The sequence below is a fragment of the Pan paniscus genome, chromosome 15 (assembly GCF_029289425.2).
Source record: "Pan paniscus chromosome 15, NHGRI_mPanPan1-v2.0_pri, whole genome shotgun sequence".
NCBI classification, from domain to species: domain Eukaryota; kingdom Metazoa; phylum Chordata; class Mammalia; order Primates; family Hominidae; genus Pan; species Pan paniscus.
Window position 1 is genome coordinate 347523 of NC_073264.2, and position 13625 is coordinate 361147.

At 35.7% G+C, this 13625-nt stretch overlaps 1 pseudogene; it reads left to right on the plus strand.

The window, feature by feature from the left end:
• The first annotated feature begins 11817 nt into the window (after positions 1–11817).
• Positions 11818–13412, plus strand: LOC129393854 (ankyrin repeat domain-containing protein 18B-like; annotated as a pseudogene).
• Positions 13413–13625: the final 213 nt, after the last annotated feature.

Genomic DNA, 13625 nt, shown 5'->3' on the forward strand with positions numbered 1-13625 from the left:
TGACTATGTAATGTTTTAAAGGCACCTACTTGTTATAAAATCATAATTTAGGATACATGTGGTAATATTTAGCAAAACTATATTTGGTTTAGTCTTCCCACTGGTATTTATAGTTTACTTTGAATATTTATATTAATAATTAGCTCCTAATTTTTATTTCAAGGCTCAATGACTATCATTGGAATATAATTTTGTTCAGTACAAAGATACTTGTAGCTGCCTGTGATTTATGAGTAAGGCATTAGATCCCTATTTTCAGACTGAGGGGTGGCAGGCTTCACGTACAGTGGGAATGGAGTAATTACAGGAGGGAGTTGTGGGAGCTTTGAAGTCAGAGAGGGAGGTAGAGACCTGTTTACCTAGGACCTCAAAGGCCATTGGAATTTTACTTTTATTCTGAGATAGGAATCTGTTGGAAGGATTTGAACAGGTGATTGAATATGTCAGGAACTTTGAGGTTGAGTTGAGCTTCTAAGGTGATTGAATGGTGGGATGAATCTGTTATGTAAGTAAGAGAATACCAACTTGGCAGGAAGAGAACATATTGTGCATCCCTCACTGAATTCAGTAATAAATACAAATGTGTACATGTGATTAAAAGAAGGTGAATTGATATATGTGGTGATAATTTTCAAAGTAAGTATGTTAGAGTTAAATATTATTAACATAATTTAATAATAAGACAATTTATAAAATCAGTAACAAAAATATTTTCTCAGGAGGTTGTGAGACAACTTCAACAAGAAGCGGCTGACAGACTAAAAAAATTAACTATGTTAGAGTCTCCACTGGAAGGTATATCACATTATCACATTAATTTGGATGAGACACAGGTCCCAAAGAAGAAATTATTTCAAGTGGAAAGTCAAGTATGTATGGAACTTAGCATGTCAACTGTTATTCTGTAGCTAGTTGAATTACATAACATGTTTTAGGATACTAATTATGGCAGAAGCTTAATTTTTTATTTTCATTATAATGAATTATTTCCATTTTACTATCTCTATAATGTACTTATTTTTTTATATAGTGACTTTCATTCTACCATTTTGAAAAACCATTGCATACCTTTTCTCTTACAATATGTACCCTTGGAAAAGTTGAGAATTATACATCATTCCTCATAGAAAACTGACTTTTGTCCTGTTAAAACAGTATTTTTAAGTAATTTTTGTATTGCTCTGATGAGGCAGACCAGATTAAATCAGAGAAGAATGTTTCATGGAATGTTCCAGAAAATTGTCTTATTTCTTCACTTTTGTGAGTGGACACAGAATCTGTGTCTATTTATTTCACAGATTCTAGGTTAACTTGTACAGAAAGGCCGTTATACTATTCTTTTAAAAGTGCATGTTTTAGGTTAATTTACAAACTATTGGAAAAGTTAGGTATTTTCTTTATTATCTTTTATTTAAAATATACTATAAAACTGTGGAAATAATTAAATTTGAGATAACATGTACATCAAAAATTGAGAGTTGAGAAAATTATCTTGATCCTGCCTTTGGATTTTAAAAACAGTTTCACTGAGATATCATTCACATTTCAGAGAGTTCAACCATTTAAAATGTACAACTCAGTATCTATTAGTATATTCACAGCATTTTCATCACCCTGAAAAGCAACCCCACATCTCCTAGGCATGACTGCAGCCTTCCTCCATGTCCCTCCACCTACCTCTGTTGTAGGCACCCACCCACCATCTATCTACTTTTGTCTCCATATGTTTGCCTGTTCTGCTTATATCATATACATAGAGTTATACAATACGTAGTCCTTTGTGACTGGCTTTTTCACTTAGCATAATGTTTTCAGAATTCACTTAGCATAATGTTTTAGCACACATTGGTAGTTTATTTCTTCTTATAGTTAAATGATATTCTATTCCATGGCTATACTGGTTTTCCATTCATTCATCAGTTGATGGACCTTTAGGTTAGTTTCCACTTTTTAGCTCTTATGAAAAATGCTGCTGTGAACATTCTCTTACAGGTTATTATGTGGACACGGGTTTTTATTTCTCTGCCATTGGACTTTATCCTCAGAGTTAATTGGGCAGATTTCACCACTTGTCTTGCTCATGCTATTCTTTCTACCTTCTCAGTTTGTGTTCATCTAGCCTCATTCACTCAGACGTGGCAGACAAATTATTGTTTTCATGAAGCTTTCTCTGACTGTTCTCTCATTGACCTTATGTGTTAGCAATCATTGTCTAGTCTGTGCAGAAAAACTTAGTTCTTAATTTTACATGGCTTTTTTTTATGGAAGATAATTTTCTCTCATTATAAATTTGCTTAATGGGGGAATAATATATAATATGTATGCCACCTATCCTTGCATACATTGAAAATATTTTAGCTTAGAAGTTTGTAGCATACAATTCAATACTTTATACCATACCAATTATTTCTTCTTTGAGACCTTGACACAGTAAGATTTATATTCTAAGTGTGTTTTTAGCAATTATATATCAAATCTAAACCAATTAGTTTAATACAGGAGACTTGTTAAATCACATATTTATGTTTTTCTCTCTATGAAAAATAATCTAAATTGGCCTTTTTTCACTATGCAGCAGAACTGTATTTCTGGACTGCTACCAGTTTGTCAGCTGAACAGTTCTGGGTGCAGCTTGTCCGATGACGGATAGCACAGCACCTCAATCTGAGTGCTCAGCAGAGTGCTTGTGAAGGCAGCACCACAGCAACAGTTGCTCAGAGGGAACGGATTCAGGAGCCTTGATTTAACAATAGAGTCCAGGGTTTTCAGCTCATTGTCTTTAGCCTGTCTCTGCTGGTCATGTCAGTTATGTACTATTCAATCCAGGAGGTGCTGTTTACATTGTAGTACATACATAGTCATTGCCTAATGAGTCATACAGAGAGAAAAGTAAGTTATAAATTATGTCCCCCATTTGCTGCAACTCTCAGTGGTAAGAATGATTCAGTGCAGCTATAGGAGAGTACTTCCATTGGCATGCCACCTGCCTAAAATACACAATTTTGTTAAGATATACTATAAAATTATTATGTTAATAGCAAATATTTTATGTAGCTCACTATGTTCCACGTAGTCTTCTAAGTGTTTCATGTTAGTCCCCAGTTAAACACCTGGTTTTGGAAGGCTGAAGCAGGAGGATCGTTTGAGCCCATGAGTTTGAGACCAGCCAGAGCAATATAGTGAGACCCTGTCTCAAAAAAAAATTTTTTTTTAAACACTTATCTGAGGCATGGTGGTGCACGCCTGTAGTCCCAGCTACATTGGGAGGCTGTGGTAGGAGGGTTGTTTGAGCTTGGAGTATTGAGGCTGTAGTGAACAGTGATCAAGCCACTGCGCTCCAGGCTGGGTAACAGAGGGAGACTGTCTCATAAATAAAACGTTTTGTATAGATTCCCATAGAAGTGAGTTAGACATCAGTCATAGAATTATTAGCTACTTTGATGTCTACCTTGGGAGTAAAACATATAATAAGGGGCAGCGTTAAACCATCTCAATCAATAGCCTCCAACTTCTCGAGAAGGTTCTTATTTCATGAATTTCTAAACAAGCGACTACCTGGATTAAGACATTTGGTGGACACCATTTTGAGATGAACAATCTTGAATGAGAAGAAGGGAGATCTCTACTTACTGAAGCTTCCCAATGACATAGTTAAGTGTCCCCCAAAAGAAAATTTAGAAGACTTTCATCATGCCATATCTCTATGGAAAAGGAATTTCTTTAAAAGAAAACAAAGGCAAACAATTGATAATATGATTCTCATGGGAAAGTTTTCATTATAAAAGAAAAAGAGGGCTGGATGCCGTGGCTCACGTCTGTAATCCCAACACTTTGGGAGGCTGAGGTGCGTGGATTACCTGAGGTCAGCAGTTCAAAAACAGCCTGGCCAACATGGTGAAACCCTGTCTCTACTGAAAATACAAAAATTAGCCAGACGTGGTGGTGTGCACCTGTAGTCCCAGCTACTTGGGAGGCCGAGGCAGGAGAATCACTTGAACCCAGGAGGTAGAAGTTGCAGTAAGCCGAGATGGTGCCACTGCACTCCAGCCTGGATGACACAGTGTGACTCCATCTCAAAAAAAAGAAAAAAAAGAAAAACAAAAAAGGGACAAAGTATACTGGTCCAAAAAAGAAGAAAGCAAGAAAAAAAGGACAAAGTATACTGGTTACTATCATAACAGTGAGATAGTCCCCCTTTGAGATTAGAAAATAACAGTACACTCAAAGCAACATTAATGAGAACAAACATAAAATAGACAACATTCACTATCTACAAAAGTAATCTGCACCAATTAGCAATGTATGAGCATGTGGTTGAGAATATTTTCTATAATATGTGTACTAGAAGGAAGAGACCTCAAGAAAATGGTCAGAGCTGGAAATGTAGATTAGGGAATCTAGGTCAAAGTTTTGAGATTTTAGGAGTCCTGAGAGAATTTAAAAAGAGAAATAACCACCAGGCATGGTGGCCACACCTGTAATCCCAGCACTTCGGGAGGCCAAGGCAGGAAGATCATGAGGTCATGAGTTCAAGACCAGTCTGGCCAACAAGTTTTTTATATAGGTAAACGTGTTCCATGATGGTTTGCTGCACCTATCAATCCATCACCTAGATATTAAGCCCTGTGGGCATTAGTTATTGATCTTGATGTTCTCCCTCCTGACCCCAACATGCCCCAGTGTTTGTTGTTCCCCTCCCCGAGTCCATGTGTTCTTATCATTCAGCTCCCACTTATAAGTGAGAAGATGCAGTGTTTGGTTTTTTCTTTCTGCATTAGTTTGCTGAAGACATCAGCTTCGGGTTCATCCATATCCCTGCAGAGAGCATGATCTCATTCATTTTTATGGCTCCATAGTATTCCATGGTGTATATATACCACATTTGCTTTATCCCATTATCACTGATAATGTCCATCTGGGTTGATTCCATGTCTTTACTATTGTGAATAGTGCTGCAGTGAACATACAAATGCATGTATCTTTATAATAGAATAATTTATATTCCAAAGTATGGTAATTTTAAATCAGTTTTGGTATTAAAAATCATGCATTTTGGAAAATATTGATAATGGAAAAATCCAAATTCTGCCAAAATATGTTGAGAAAATAGAGGGTAAATATATCTTTTCAAACTTTAAATGCCTCAGGCACTTAGTTAATCTTCCCCAGATCTGCGAAGACCTAGAAGGGGAGAGATTGGACTACCTTAATGAGGGCCATTTCAATCTCTTGGCCCTGCAGCAGCCATTTCAAAATACGTCAAAAAATATATTTTGGGGTAAAATATTTTGATTTCCTTCAGCTTCTTCTCTCTGTGATGCTGCACCAGAATCAGATTAGAAAGGAAGCCACATTATAAGTGTTAATAAAACCCATCTGATGAGATTTGATAGTTTGAAGGGTGTGTTTCCCAGACCCTTTAGATAGAAATTGGGGCCAAAGAAAACAAGGTCTTATTCCTCTATATAAATCTGTCAGTGCTTTAAGCAGTGAAAGAAAGATTTTTCATTTAATTTTACAGACTTGATACTAATGAAAAGGATAGCTTGTAAAATATAAATCTCTTTTTCTATAAAAAGGACATGTTATTGATTCTCTTAGACCTTGAACCCTGGCCAGTGATTTGAAACCAAGCAGTACCTATCTCCAGATCTCTAATACCAAATTAATTTGGGGTGGGGGGTAACAGGTTTATTGAGAAATAATGAACACGCCATGCAATTCACTCATTTAAAGTATAGAATTCATTAACTTTAGTATTTTCAGAGAGTTATGCCGTCATAATTACAATTAATTTTAGAACATTTTCATCACCCTAAAAACAAACCCCACATCATTTAGCCATCTTCACTAGTTTTCCCTTCCTCCCTCAGCCCTAGGGAACCACCCACCTTCTTTGTATAGATTTGCCTATAAAACTCTGAAATAAAAAGCAAGTGGTCTGCTGGGACTGGCTTATTTCACTTAGCATAATTTTTCATGCTGCATCTGTGCTGTAGCAGGTATTGATGCCGGGTTTTTGCTCCTTAGTTCAGCTACATCTGGGTTCTTCTCTCGTGACCAGGAAAAATTAAGCATGCAGACACATTGAGGAGGGCAGAATTTATTATGTGAAAGGACAGCTCTCAGCAAAGAGAGGGTTCCTGCAAAGAGGTTCTCACCTCACAATTGAATACCAGGATCACATGAGCTGAAGCTGCCAGGCTCCTCCTCTGCATAAGGCGTGAATTCCTGGTGACCCCACCCCATCCCCCCACTGCATGTGGGCCTCCGGTCTGCTGCGGGCATGTCCAGGCAAGACAAGTCCAGGTTCCCTTATCTGCACATAACATCTGGTCTAAACACTTGTGGGGCTGGTTGGAGATTCTCCGGGGACCCTTCTGTATCTGCCTAGGCATTTTGCTGTCTCCTACTAATACGGTATCTGTACTTAATTTCTTCTTATTGCTGAGTAATATTCCATTGTATGGATACATCAAACATTTTATTTATCCATTCGCCAGGTGATGGACCTTTGGGTTCTCTCCCACCCAAAGGTGACAGACGTTCTGGTTCTTTCCACCTTTTGACTACTATTAATAATGCTGCTGTAAACATTTATCTATGCGTTTTTGTGCTTGCGTATGTTTTTATTTTTCTGGAGTATATACTTATGACTGGAATTTCTGGGTCATATGGTAACTTCATGCTTAACCCTTTAAGGAGCTGCCAGTTTGTTTTCCAAAGTGGCTGCATCACTTTACATTCCCAGCAGCATTAGATAAGGGTTTTAATTTCTTTACATTTTTCCTAACACTTACTCTTTTTTCTTGAACAAAGATTTTATCCTGTGGTGTGAAGTGATACCACATGTGGTTTTGATTTACATTTTCCTAATGACTAATTACATTAAGCATCTATTAATGTGCTTATCCATCTTTATATCTTCTTTGCAGATATATCTATTCAAAATATTTGCCCATTTTTTAAAATTGGCTTATCTTGTTATTTATTAATTGCAAGAGTTATTTATATTTCCTATATATGTAAGTCCCTTATCAGATACACGCTTTTCAAATACTTTCTTCTACTTGGCGTCTTACCTTTTCACTTCTTCATACTGTCTTCTGAGGCACAACAGTTTTCAATTTTGAAGTCCATTGAATCCATTTTTCCTTTGGAGTCATAGCTAAGAAAACACTGGCAAATGCAGTCACAAAGATTTATGCCAGTGTTTTCTTCTGAGAGTTTTATAGTTTTAGCTTTTACAGTTAACTATTTTATTTTGAGTTAATTTTTAAATAAGATATTTGGTCGAACTTTATTTATTTTTTGCTTATGGATACCCAGTTGTCCCAGCACCATTTGTTGAAAAGACTATTCTTTTCCCATTTTGTTCTTTCGTTAAGCTTGTATAAAATCAATTGACTGTAAATGTGCAGGCTTATTTTTAGATTGTCAATTCTTAGCTTGTTTATGTCTATTCTTATGTCAAGGCCCAATCGAATTGAATGAGAAGTTTTTTTCAATCATGTTGCATATTACCAGTTGTATTATGTCATAATAAAAATTAAATTTAGTGGAATATCTGTAACTTTACCTTTTGTGTCACAAAGGAGTCTCTGGCCAGCTTATACCTTACTTCCTGTAAGACATGATCAGACGCCAGGCTTACAAGACACACTTAATTTCTTTTTTTCTCCATTCAAGCCTTTAGTCTCTTTTTCATTGCCTCCCGCTATAGTTATATTTTCAGTAAATTTTGGTCACAGGATCTGCTGATATAGTCTAATATTTAATGCATTATGTTTTACTAACTCATTATAATTCATAGAACCTTCCATAGATGTTTACCATCTAGGAAGGAGAAGTTTAAGTCTGAGCCACCAGCTTTCCTCAGTGGAAATCAAGTGAAGTCATCATCTTGCAGTTTACAGACCCTCTTTCCTCCTGGTATCTGGTTCTCTTGGGTTGCACTGTGGCTAATCCTTTTCTTGGTGCAGATCTTGCATTCTCAGAAACCACAGTTCCCTGTATTGACCTCCTTTTACTGAAACAGAGATGCACAGCTCTGCTTTCTAGCTCAGTAGAGGATTCTTGGAATAAAACGTTTAACTCATTCCAAGAAAAAGTCTTAGGAGTGCAGCACTTCAAAATCAGGTAACGTTCAGGCAATTTATCAGAGACACATAGTAGATTAGTATTTTGACTTTCAAAATTTCAGAGCCAAGTTGTGTGCTACAGACAGACATTGTGGCATAACATAGAGATGGGATGGTCTTAACTTCTCCATACAAACAAGCTTGGAGTAAGGTAAAGGAGAAATTGCATTTGATGTCTTAACACTCAAAACATACTATGCTTATTTTACTTCTGTGAAGACTAAAAATCATTCCATAATAATCTCCTTATTTCCTCATTTAGAAAATAAAATGAAAATTGAATACTAGGTTGATTAGTAAACACTCAAAGCTTCTTCTTTTAGAATTTTAGTTAATTGAAATCAGGTAAATGTCTGATTTTGCCTATGTCACCAAGTATTTCTAGTTGTTTTTCAAATCATACATCTTCTTGCTTCCCAGTCTTATTTCCTAACTTGAGGGGAAATTGTAAGGAGACACCCTTGCCTTGTTATCAGAATTCATAATTGAAGGAGTTTTAGGAAAATTCCTCCTCAGCAGCTTATGTCTCTCTCCTGGTTATCTGCTGCTTCTCAATAATGTTTGACATCAATAAATAAATAGCAACATTTATTAGATCCTGCTTTAAAGGAGACTCTTTTCTGCTGCATAAGTTATGTTTCCTGTTGTCTCTTTTTAAAACTTATTTTCCTAACAATTACCCAGAGTCTTGTGGCTTGAAAGAAAAACATTTATTTTGTTCATGAACCTGTGGTTTGGGAAAAACTTGGCCAGGACAGCTTGTCTCTGCTCCCTTCAGCTTCCCTAGGAACAGCTGATTAGTTGGGGAAATGGAATCCTCTGAAGCTTTGGTCACCCACTTGTTTGATGGTTGATGCTGGCCATCGGCTGTAAACTTGGTTGGAACAGGAAGCATAAACACTGACACAGGCACTTTCAGGCTCTCTTTGTGGCCTGATGGCTCTCACAATTGGGGCTGGGTTCCAAGGGAAAACAGTCTGAGCTAGGGAAGCCACATGGTATTCCTTTCACTACATTCTACTCATTAGAAGGAAGTCAGTAAGGCTGGCCCATATTTTGTTTTTTAAATGGGATGAATGAAGCTTCTCTTTTGTTTTAATTGACACATATATACATAATTATGAGCTATAGAGTGATATTTTTATACACGTATATAGTGTGTAATGATCAAGCTAACTAGCACATTTACTACTTCAACCATTTTTCATTTCTTTGAATTGTGAACATTCAAAATCTTCTGGCTTTTTAAAAATATACAATAAGTCATAGTTGACCATATTCACCCTACAATGCCACAGAACACCAGAACTCACTCCTCTTATCTAACTGTAATTCTGTATCCATTAACCAGCCTCCCCTCCCCTACTTCTGTCAGCTTTTTTTTGTTAAGAGACAGGGTCTTGCTAGTGTAGTCTGGGCTCTGGGCAACTGTAGTCACCCAGACTGGAGACAGTGGTTTGATCATGGTTCACCGCAGCCTCAAACTCTTGGGCCCATCTGATCCTCACACCTCAGCCTCCTGAGCAGCTGGCATTATGGGCATGCACCATTGCACATGTCTGATTTTTGACTTTGTAGAGATATCGCCCTATGTTGTCCAGGGAGCTCTGGAACTTTTGGCCTCAAATGATTCTCTTGCCTTGGTCTTACAAAGAGCTAGGAAATTACAGGCATCAGCCATATTGCCCAGCCTTCAATTTTCCTTTAGCTCCCACATATGAGTAAGAATGTGCAGTATTTATCTTTCTGTGTCTGCACTTAACATAACATCCCTCAGACTGATCCACGTGGCCACGAATAACAGGATTTAATTCCTTTATACGGTGAATAGTATTCCACTGTGTTTGTGTGCCACAGTTTTTCATCCATTCATTTGGTGATGGACATGTAGGTTGATTCCATACACAAGCTGTTGTGGATAGAGCTACAGTAAACATATGAGGACAGATATCCTTTTGATCTATTGTTTTCTTTTCTATTGCCTGAATACCCAGTAGTGGGGTTGCTGGATCCCTCGGCAGTCCCATTATTAGTTTTTTTGAGAAAACCTCCTGTTGTTCTCTATAGTGGCTGCACTAATTTACCTTCCCACCAACAGCTTGTAAGAGTTTACTGTTCTCTGGAGCCTCACCAGCATTTGTTATTTTTTTTGTCTTTTCAATGACAGCAATTTATCCAAATTGAAGCAAGATTATATCACATTGTAGATTTGATTTGTATTTCCCTGAGGATTAGTGATACTGAGCATTTTAAAATTTATTTATTGGCTATTTGTATTTCTTTTTCTAAAAAAAAGTATAGTTAGATATTTTGCCCAATTTTAAACTCAGATTTTTTTTACTGTGAAGTTGTTTGAGTTTTTTTGTATATTTTGTATATTAGTCCCTTATTAGGTGAATAGCTTGACAATATTTTCTCCTATTCTGCAGGTTTTCTCTTCACTCAGTTGTTGGCTGGACAGAAGCTCTTTAGCTTAAGGTAGTGTCATTTGTCTATGATTTGTTGTTTGCCTATGCTTCTGATGTCTTACCCATAAAAATCTTTGTGCAGACGAATGTCCTCAAGCATTTTCCCTATATTTACTTAGAGTAGTTTGATAATTTTAGGCCTTACATTTCAGTCTTCAATCGATTCTGAGTTTATGTTGTTATATGGTGTTACATAGGAAGCTAATATCATTTTTCTCCATATGGATATTTAGTTTTCCCAGTGTCATTCATTTGAAGAGGCTGTCCTTTCCCCAGCGTATGTTCTTGGCATGTTCGTCCAAAATCAGTTGGCTGGAAATATGTGGATTTATTTCTGGGTGCCGTATTCTATGGCCTTTACCCCAAGAATCATTACTTCTTAAAATGCAATTCAAATTAGCACGAAACTTTTGCAGTTTAAGGAAAGGCTTATAGCATCAGAATCCTTAATCATAGATTTCATTATTTTGTGTTTTTTTTTTTTTGAGATAGGGTTTTTGTCTGTCATCCGGGCAGAAGTGCAGTGATAATAATTCACTGCAGCCCTGAACTCTGAGTACAAGCCATCCTTTTGCCTCAGCATCCCAACTAGCTGGGTCTACAGGCATGAGCCACCATGCCCGGGTAATTAAAAAAAATTTTTTTTGTAGAGATGGGGGTCTCACTATGTTGCTCTGGCTGATCTCAAATTCCTGGCCTCAAGTGATCTTTCTGCCACAGCTTTTAAAAGTGCTAGGATTACAGGCATGAGCCACCATGCCTAATATAGAGTGTAATATTATTTTCAAAGTCTTATTCCTAGACCCATTTATTGACTTTGGCCTAAATAACTCAATATGATATCTCTGAAACTTTTTTTGACATACTGTGGGGAATGATAATGAAGGAAGGGGGTTAGACACTTTTTACTAGGAGATAACTTTGTACCATTTAAGGAGGAACAAAAATGAATTATCAGAAAAATAAAAGTTAAATGAAGTATAAAAATTCTATGGCAAAGATGATGATAGTAAAGAATATATTTTTATGACTCATGGTAGCTTTAACTTTGTTCTTAAAATTCTGAGTAATTTAAGGGTTCACATTTGAAGAATCTGCTGCATTACAGATAACATTTTATTGCAAGTAAATGCATTTCAAAATTTGCTATTGGTTTTGTATTAGACTATTCTCAGCCTACTTCATTATCAAGCTATACTATTTTATTCATGCAGTTTGATGATCTTATGGCAGAGAAGGAAGCTGTATCTTCAAAATGTGTCAATTTGGCTAAAGAGAATCAGGTTTTTCAACAGGAGTTATTATCTATGTAAAAAGTACAACAGGAATGTGAAAAACTTGAGGAGGAAAAAAGATGTTGGAAGAAGAAATATTAAATCTTAAGACACATGGAAAACAGTATGGTAGAACTTAGTAAACTACAAGAATATAAATCAGAGCTAGATGAAAGGGCAATGCAGGCAGTAGAAAAATTAGAAGAAATCCATTTACAGGTGAGTTGTTTAAATCAGGTAAGTTTACTTGTAATGTGCTTTCATTTATTTCACTGCAAATTATATTTTGGAGATTATATATATATATATATATATATATATATATATAGTGTTTCATCTGCCTCTCTTGTAGCAATCTGCTTTGTAGAGTTCTAGAAAAAAATGGTATCTGTTTTTTCTTTTAAATATTTAAATTTCCATTATTATTATAACAAAATCTTTCAGAGTAATGATTCTCATTATGGAGTCATTTGATGATTAAGACCAGTTGGCAAAGGAAAAAATTGTGATTTAGAAATTATGTGATAATTATGAATTGGTCTTAAGCTACAGTGTTCATTGATCACTTTTTAAAATTATGAATGGATTCTATTACTTTTTATATGACCAGATTACATTAATACTAGCATAATTATGATTTCAAATTTTTACAAATCAGACTTAATTCTGAATTCAGTTATTAGTTTTGATATTGCTGAAATATTTTAAACTTCAGCCTCTTTTTTAACATATTAAAAATACTCTTTGAATCACTGACGCAAAATGAAAGGCAACAAACATAATAATTAGGTTATAATTGTTTTAAAAGTGTATTCTTTTCCTCTGTTTTAGGAACAAGCACAATATAAAAAACAATTAGAGCAGTTAAACGAGGATATAATACAGCTTCACTAAATAAGAAGGAACTCACACTTAAAGATGTGGAATGTAAATTCTACAAAATGAAAACTGCTTATGAAGAGGTTACAACTGAGTTAGAAGAATATAAGGAAGCCTTTGCAGCAGCGTTGAAAGCTAACAATTCCATGTCAAAAAAATTAACTAAGTAAGTCAAAATATACACTCATAGAAAATGAATTAAGCTCATTAATTTGTTTCAAAAGCATAATTTTTAGTGAGATGGCTTCATGAGATTAGAAGGAAGTGAATGCTAATTTCACAATGTAATTTTGAAAAATAATGTTAGTAAATAATCTTACCTTTAAAATGTTAGTCAAAGATAGTTTTTGTCTCTCCTCTCATTTTTTTTTTTTTTTGCTTTTGTATGGCTTTTTTTCCTGAAAAGTCTCATGTAATTAACCTGATCTGTTAGTTTTTTTCACTAAGTATTTTTGAAGCTTTATAATTAATGAAGTGATCTTGTTATAAAATTACTTGTCAGAATTTCCCTAAATAGAAATATTAATGTGTTTAATTTACTTTTCTGTAGATCACAACCTAAATGCAAAGTGGTCCTGCTACTCTGGGCACAATTGTTTTTGATTGTGATCTTTAGTATTATCACCAGAGGGTGCCTCAAGAAAGACTATTTGTGTAACATATTCAAGATGTTACAGAAAGGCACCCTTGTGAAATAGGGAATAATTATCACAGGAATTTAAAGAAGTGTAATTCACAAAGCGGTTAAAAAATAGCACCTTGTTCAGCCTGAAGCAGTGTGTGGAAGGCAGAAAGAACATGCCCCACCTCCAGGGCCTTTGTCACAGAATATGGGCCTTTGTCACTAGAATATGGTGTCTCTT